The following is an 8,489-nucleotide window of genomic DNA, read 5'->3' on the forward strand; positions in this document are numbered from 1 at the left end:
TTTGATAGTCATATTTAACTTTTTATTATTAGAGTAATTTATTTATGTGTCATATGGATTATTGTGTTGATTTTGTAATGATTCCTGATTATTTTCCAAGTTCAGTATTTATATATCACAAAATTATTAATATAGAGGTTCTGATTAATGTTAAACGTTCTATGCTTCCCGTTAAATATAAGTTGTGGTTCACCATTCCGATATACATAATTAGATTTTTATTGTCTGCTCAGGATTATTATTGTTATATTGAATCAAAATTATATTAGAAAATGCCAGCTCTTAGTTTTTTTTCAGTCCACTCTCAGGTATGTTTTTGTGCGGTATTGCAAAATTCCTGCAACCTCATTTGTTATTCATTTATTTCATATATATATATGTGATGCTTAATGAAATTCTGGTAATTTCTAATTTTGTTGTCTTCTTCCTCTTAATATACCAATGTCTATATTCAGTAGTGTGAATCATTCTATTCATGATGGATATCATCGTATATGGAGAAAATGTTGATACTTCAGCAACATCTACAAGTGAATCAGGTTAAGAATATTTCATATCATCTTTGTTCATGAAAAGTTAATTTTTCTCATTATATATGTATTGTTCAGTTTCTGTATTATAATTTTCAAACATGTTGTAGGTGTCTAGTGGAGGCCTGCTTCCAACCAGTTATCACCCTTTTCACCTAAGTCATGTATGTATATTAGTAATGTTCTTTGTATGTGCAATGATATCATTCCGAAATAATGGTTGTGTAATTCTCATCTCTATATTTGTTTCTATTTAAAATATCAGATTGAAAAATTCCCTCTCTGTTTGTGGTAGCAATTTTTAAAATTACAGATGGTTATATGTTTATATGGGTCTACTCGATATAAAACTTTTATAGATGTAAATATGCAGTTTCATTTTTTTTGTTAAGAATCATTAGTATCTTTTTTTGCTAATAATATATCTTTTTAATGTGATTTAGAGCTTTGCGGGCTACGAGTTGTCAAATAGCAAACTGATTTTTGGGTTTCAGATATTGTGCTTGCAGAACCAGGACTCAGTGTTATCATTAGTGCTGTCCAGACCACCCGTGCAATCTTTCAGCATGTGGCCTTGAATTTGCATTGCCAGAGTATGAAAGGCAATATTGTTGAAGGTAAAATACTGTTTTTAATCTCACCTCTCGCTGCTAGGCATGTCATGGATGCTGCCTTTGCTTTTCATGGTCGTGGTGGCAAAATCCTATTTGTTCTGAAAAATTAGAAAACTTGAAAATTTGTGTGCCATTCATAAATTTATTGGACAGCTGCTAGATGGAACATGCGTGGTTGGTCTTCATGTTCTTGGAAACATCATGGAGAACCTCAACTTGGAGAGGACATGATACTCGATAATAGTTTAGAAGGAAGCCTTCACCGCTTGATCTACGCAAAAGGATTAGTGGTTATACCGTGGTGCGTAATAGATAGACATGATTGTGGTCTTGCAATCTAAAAGGCGTTTACATCATCCAACAAACAGAGACCTTTTTCTTACTGCGGTAGCTGCAAAGCTGCAGAAAGGTGTTAAAAGGTCCATACCTTACTTATAGCTATCAGACTTGATGTATGAGAATAACTTTTTAAGAGCAAGGCTTTACTGGAAGTTTAAATGTTAGGAAACCACACGGTGCTTTTACTTTTGTCCGAGAGCTTCTTGATTCATGGTAAGTTTTGATCATTTTATCCTAAGTGGAACAAGTCTAAAAGTACATTTATGCTCCACCTGCACATAGAATTGTCCAGTTTGATGTCCATTTCCATAGCACAAGTTGCCTATTAGAAATGATTGTTGATAATTATTTTGTTCTTAATTGTAATAACTTTTCTATAATTAGAATATTCTTTGCTTAAGAATTGACAAAGGAAACTAATATGTGTATGTATGCAACTCAATATTGTCAATTTTGCAGTGACAAAAATTTTGTGCTTATCACTTTCTTATTTAGGTACTTAGCATTATTGATTCTTTTATCTTTTAATTTTATATTTTTGATTTCCAAATTACATAGTAATATTACATCAGGAGGATATATTAAAGTTTACATATGTTGGTGTCTATATCCCGATTTAACTCCAAAAGAAATATATGTTACTAAATAGTTATTAGTTAATTACTAATTTTAGTTTTAATATTAATCTGTAAAGAGACAATATGTAGAAAGTAAAACGTTAACTATTAATATCCGATATTCAAAAAATCTCCGATTGATTCTTAAAAAATATGTAATTCATTCGATTTTTGAACTCCAATCAATATATATGAATTATTTATTCAATAATGATGTTAATATATTAAATTTTATTAAAATATTAATATTTATTCAATATTTATTCTGATTAATATTTGATTTTTAATTTATCGATTAATATATAATTGGCACATAGACCACTTAGTTCCGATCCCGTTGTTACAACCATGTTAGTATCCATTGCACCCATTTCAAAGCACTAGTGACTTTTTGCCCGCGCTACGCGCGCTCCAAATTTCTTCGATTTTGAATTTTTTTTCACGAAGTTTGTAATTTTTATAACATAAAAGGTTATCTTCTATGTGCAATACCCTTAATTAACCCAGCTTGTATTTCTTCGAAGAGGCATCAAATATATAACTTTCTGTTTCCAGGAAGAAAGATTATCTACAACATTGACAAATAAGTTGTTTTACCCACTTATTAGCTTTAAAGGGTGCTAAGGCTGCAAATTCCAGTATATAAGCTGCAAACTCAACATTGGGTGAATCATGTTGTTCTTATTATACAGTGAATCATGTTGATTAAAACTAATAAAAGAAGTCAAATAAATTCTTTATGCCGGTAGAAATTCAAGTTTACTATATTTTTAATAGCGTATTTTCCCATAAATATGATATTATTGTTAATTTAGTAGGTACATATTTTAAATAGATAAACCACCTTTGCATTTTTATTAGCCTTAAATTATGAAGTTGAATATAATTTGTTTATACCTTTAAAAGCACAACATATATCAATACACATCAAAATATTTTCAAATTTTAAAGAATGGTAAATTATTTAGTTAATCATAAAAAATGGTTTTATTTTCCTAAAAATACTATATTTAAGTAATTAAGGTGAAGTAATTTGCAAATGAAGAATAAATATTTTAATAGAAAGTAAATTGTATAATAAAATAATTATTATTCTTTTTTAATATAAATGTTTAGTTCATAAACTGTTAAGTATTAAGAATAACTAAAATATGTACAGTTATTAAATCTTTTTCAATTCATACAATTTTTTTTTATTTTAAGATAATTTTTTTATAAATATATCTTCATTACATTTAAAGTTTATTAAATTATAAAGTTTTTACAATTGTCATTTTATCATAACTTAAAATCTCTAAATTCGGTAGAGGTATACTGTTGCAATAATAAGGATAGTAGTATAAACAAAGCACATTATAGCTTTAGTATATTTTAACATAATATTTTTAAAATATTGTTTTTTAATGAGGTTGATAAGCTTCAAGTATTATTTGCAATAGTTATGTTTTTAAAATTAGTCTTATAAATTTTTAATCATCTATTTTTTTAAAAGTAAATTCCTTACAATTTTATATTTTCGGTTAAGTTGGGATTAAACGTATTTAACCGATTAATTGTAAAAAAATCAGGTCCTCCAATGCAGAGAAACTGAATCTTACTTATTATTAATCTAAGGTATAATTGTTATTCTGGTGTGTATATGGTGTTTGTTTAATTTTTAAAAAATTTATATTTTCAACTTAAGTAATTATTTGTTTTAATTTTTATTTTTGTAGAAAACATATTTATTAGCAGTTAGCTATTTTTTAAATATAAATCAAGGGTTTTGCATTAGTTTTGGTTATTCAAAAGAAAAATTATATGTTTAGTTCACGTAATTTTGTTATCTTAATTTTACTATTTTATATAGCCCGTGTTATATCTATTTGTATTAAGTCTGTTTTTTAATTATAAATTATATGATTAACAAGATCAATAATACATATGCTTAATTATTAATTTAAATGAGATCAATTATTATTTGTTGACATATTACTATGCATGATTACTAAGCATTCCCGTTAAATATCTTTTTAACCACTATGTAGTCCATATTCATCTAACAATACAGCTATACATCATTTATGAATAACAATTAATTTTTCATCCTATCAATACACAACAATACTTACAAAACCTCCACATGCCAAAGTATCTTTAGAGACGATTGTTATTCCCAAGGAACTAACAATGAGATTTACAGAAGGGGGGTTGAATGTAAATCTCAAAACTTTTTCAAGTTTTGAGCAGTTTTAAAAGCTAAGTGTTATGATGAACAGATGTGTGTGAATTGCTTTGAGCAGGTACATACAGATGTATATTCAAGACACAAATGTAAAGAACACAAAGGCTTTAAAAACTTTTCTGGTGAATTTGTTGTTCCACCAGATATGTGTATTTCAGAAAATCTGTGATACAAAGAATTGATCACAGCTGCTTCCTAGTACAAACTAGATGATTTTCTCTCTATGTTTTTCTAAACAGTTCTGGAAAATTCTCACCTAATTACTAGCTGCAACTTGGTTTATATATCACCAAGTTTACAAGTGAAGACAAAGATAAAATACAATTATAAAATAGTTCTTCACATGTTTCTTCTTCATTTCTCTATCCAATGCAATCTAAGATAATCTGTGAATCTTTGAATACTTCTTTGTTTGCACCAGAATGGAAATGCTGCTTTTTCTTGATTCCTCGAAGAGGCTACCACATTCCAATTGTCTCTGTCAACCCATGTGCCTCTGTCAGCTTATGAGTTGTCACTATCAACTGCTATTGAACTGAGCATCCGTTGAAGCTTTCATCCGTTGATGCTTTATCCGTTGATGCTTTAGCAGTTGAAGCTTTATCCGTTGATGCACTCATCCGTTGATAGATGTTATCCATTGAAGGATGTTATCCGTTGAAGCTTTAGAGACATCCGTTGAAGCTTTGTTTCTCATCCGTTGAAGGCCTTTAATCTATTAGTTGATACTACTTCATTTATACAAAATTATATGGCATGAAATATTTACAATTAGCCCTCCTATTTGCATATCCACTAATAGTCAACATGACTTATAATTTCCCACAACTTCTAAGAATTATAACTTAAATGCAGAGACAGAAATGTGCTACAATACTAAACTTATTTCTAAGTAAAGCTACTCCATCAACGGATAACCAAGATGGTCTTATCCGTTGAGGCTACAAACACTAGATTTCTACTTAAGTGTTTTGTTTAACTTATCATCAAACTAGTACACATATTCCTAACAATCTCCCCTTATTTATTGATGGATTTTAATCGCAGCGGAGGCATGGTAAAACACTTTTACACATATAAAATCCAAATAAAAGCATATAAATCGTGGTAAAAACATAGGGATCGATTACTAACCTTTAATATGCGATCCAAGAGCAATGATCGGAGATCCTTAGCAGCTGCTCCTCAAACGTGAAGCACTCCACCGGTATCCACCAAGAAAACGACGTTAAGGAGGAGGAGGAGGTGGAGAGAATTAGGTTTTTCTAAAAATTGAATAAAAATAGGGTTTATAATAGTATATTTATAGGCAAAATTTTCAGCTGAAATTTTCGCATAAATATTATTATTATTATCCCATTTATTATTCTCATTAATAATTAAAACACCTTTTAATGATTAATTCTTTTTCTAAATACTTTAGAAATAATTCTCTCTCTTGATTTAATTTCCAAAAATTAAATCCTTAATTAATAATATTAAGAACTTTTTTTAATTAATTTATAATCAATTAAATCTCATTTAATCAATTATTAAATTTGCCAATTAATTATTTATTTCATAAATAAATAATTATTAGCCATTATTAATTAATTCCTCCACCATTAAATCATTCTCCTTTTATGGTGTGACCCTGTAGGTTCAATATTAAGCCGGTAGTAGAAATAAATAATAATAAAACTATTTTATCATTATTTATATAAATTATCTAATTTATTAAATATGATTAATTAATTAATCATATTTATTCTACATCGTGAGGGATACTTCTCAGCATATCGCGACTATCCGGATAATACGAATTCACTGCTTAGAATACCAAGAACCTATTCAGTGAATAGTTACCGTACAATAAACTCCTTCTACCCTATAATGTCCCGATTAAATACAAGGCATGGATCTCGTGTCAAGTCTATCTAATTCAATCACTTGCTTACCATTTACTATGCTTAGTTCTATGCAAATTTGAAACTCCTTTCTAATTTCATTTACTCTGGCCAGAGATTCCTGAACTAACATAAGTGCATCAGCCTTGAACATTCGCTTCCTTCACTGGAAGGGGTAGATCCTTTATTGATCATACACTATCTTCGTGTAAAAATTCCTATACCCAGTAGAGCCCTAATAATTGTCCCTGGAGATTAAGAACTAAACCAAAGTATAGTTCAGTGTACACAAGATGACTATGATGACCTCAAGTCTAAGGATACTTGTACAACTATCACTATGTGAACAACTACTGACACGTGAGTGAACTCCATCAGTTGTTCAGCTGGGCGAGTCATGTTCAGTGAACTTATTCTATAATAAGCACCTACATACTAGCTATAGTGCCACCACACAAATGTCTATGAGAACAGACATCCTTCATAATGAAGCAAGCATAGTATGTACCGATCTCTGCGGATTATTAATTACCAGTTAGTAATCCTACGACCAGGAACTATTTAAGTTTAGAGTTATCATCTTTTAGGTCTCACTATTATGATCTCATCATAATCCATAAAAAGCTTTACTCTAAACTATGGTATATCTTATTTAAACACTTAAATAGATAGAGCCCGTAATAAAAACAAAACAAGTCTTTTATTAATATCAATGAAATCAAAACAGATTACATAAAAAGTTATTCCTAAATCCTAATACATGATTGGACTTAGGACATATTCCTTTCAATCTCCCACTTGTACTAAAGCCAATCACTCTGGTATGTAATACCCATCTTGTCTTTATGACGATCAAAGTGACTTTCATAAAGTAGCTTTGTGAGTGGGTCTGCTATGTTGTTATGTGTGTCAACTCTAATTCAAAGAAATGTTATCGCGCTCCCACTAACCCTTTTGTAGACACATGGTTCATCTACGATTTTCATAAAACCAAACTCTTTGATTGTCTCATCAAAACGGATGTTCCATTTACGAGAAGCTTGCTTTAAACCACATATGGTTCACAGCAGCTTACACACTAGGTTTTCATTTCCCTTAGAAAGAAAACCATCTGGCCATTTGCCAGATTTCATAGTCGTAGTAAGCAGCAATCGCAAGCAAAATCCAAACTAATTTTAACAGGCCTACAGGTAAAAGGTTTCATCAAAGTCAATCCATTGCCTTTGTTTGGATCCTTTTGCCAAAAGCCTGGCCTTATAGGTCTCCACCTGGCCATCTGCTCTAATCATTCTTTTGTATACCGTATACATAGATTCCATTCCGGATTTTATGGCGCTTTGCCATTTCTCTGAGTCAACACTACTCATAGCCTCATTATAGGTCACAGGGTCGTCATCATCAATGATCGACAACTCATTGTCATTCTTAATGACAAGGCCATATTACCTCTCAGGTTGGCGAGACACTCTCCCTGTTCTATGAATGGGCTGTTCCACAAAAGGTTGTTCAGTCAGAACAGGTGTTTCCACTTGATCCGTAGTAGTTTGTGCTTCTTGAACTTCATCAAGTTCAAATTTTGCTCCCACTGTTTCCTTCAAGGATAAACTCCTTTTACAAGAAGGTAACATGTCTGGAGACAAACACCCGATGATCGGTGTAAAAGTAATACCCTAAAGTCTCTTTAGGATATCCCACAAAACTACATTTTACGGATCGATATTCCAGCTTATCTGAGTCAACTTTCTTGACATAAGCTGGACATCCCCAAATCTTAACGTGTTTAAGACCCGGTTTCCTTACTTTCCATATCTCATACGGAGTTTGAGGAACAGATTTGGAAGGCACCTTATTCAGTAAATATGCTGAGGTTTCCAATGCATAACCCCATAGGAATACTAGAAGATTTGCATAGCTCATCATGGACCGAACTATGTCTAACAAAGTTCGATTTCTCCTTTCAGATACCAATCTGGAGGCGTCCACTGGGAGACTATACCATTTACTTTGAGATAATCTAGAAACACTCCATTAAAGTATTCACCAACTCGATCTGATCGAAGAGTTATAATACTATGTTTGGTTGTTTCTCCACTTCATACTTATACTCTTTGAACTTTTCAAAGGCTTCAGACTTGTGTTTCATCAAACACATATCCGAATCTAGATCTATTATCCATGAAAGTAATGAAGTATGAAAATCCACCCATGGCTTGCTTGGACATTGGTCCACATACATCCGTGTGTACCATTCCTAGCAAATTTGCAGTCCTCTCTCCATG

The 8,489-nt window shown here is 31.0% G+C and overlaps 1 long non-coding RNA gene across 1 annotated transcript; it reads left to right on the plus strand.

Moving 5' to 3' along the window:
- Positions 1–443: 443 nt before the first annotated feature.
- LOC141717082 (uncharacterized) lies at positions 444–1,787 on the plus strand. Its single transcript, XR_012573519.1, has 4 exons — positions 444–539; positions 641–694; positions 1,025–1,147; positions 1,298–1,787. It is a non-coding gene; the product is annotated as an uncharacterized LOC141717082 (long non-coding RNA).
- Positions 1,788–8,489: the final 6,702 nt, after the last annotated feature.

Source organism: Apium graveolens, chromosome 4, assembly GCF_009905375.1.
Source record: "Apium graveolens cultivar Ventura chromosome 4, ASM990537v1, whole genome shotgun sequence".
In the NCBI taxonomy this organism is placed as follows: Eukaryota; Viridiplantae; Streptophyta; class Magnoliopsida; order Apiales; family Apiaceae; genus Apium; species Apium graveolens.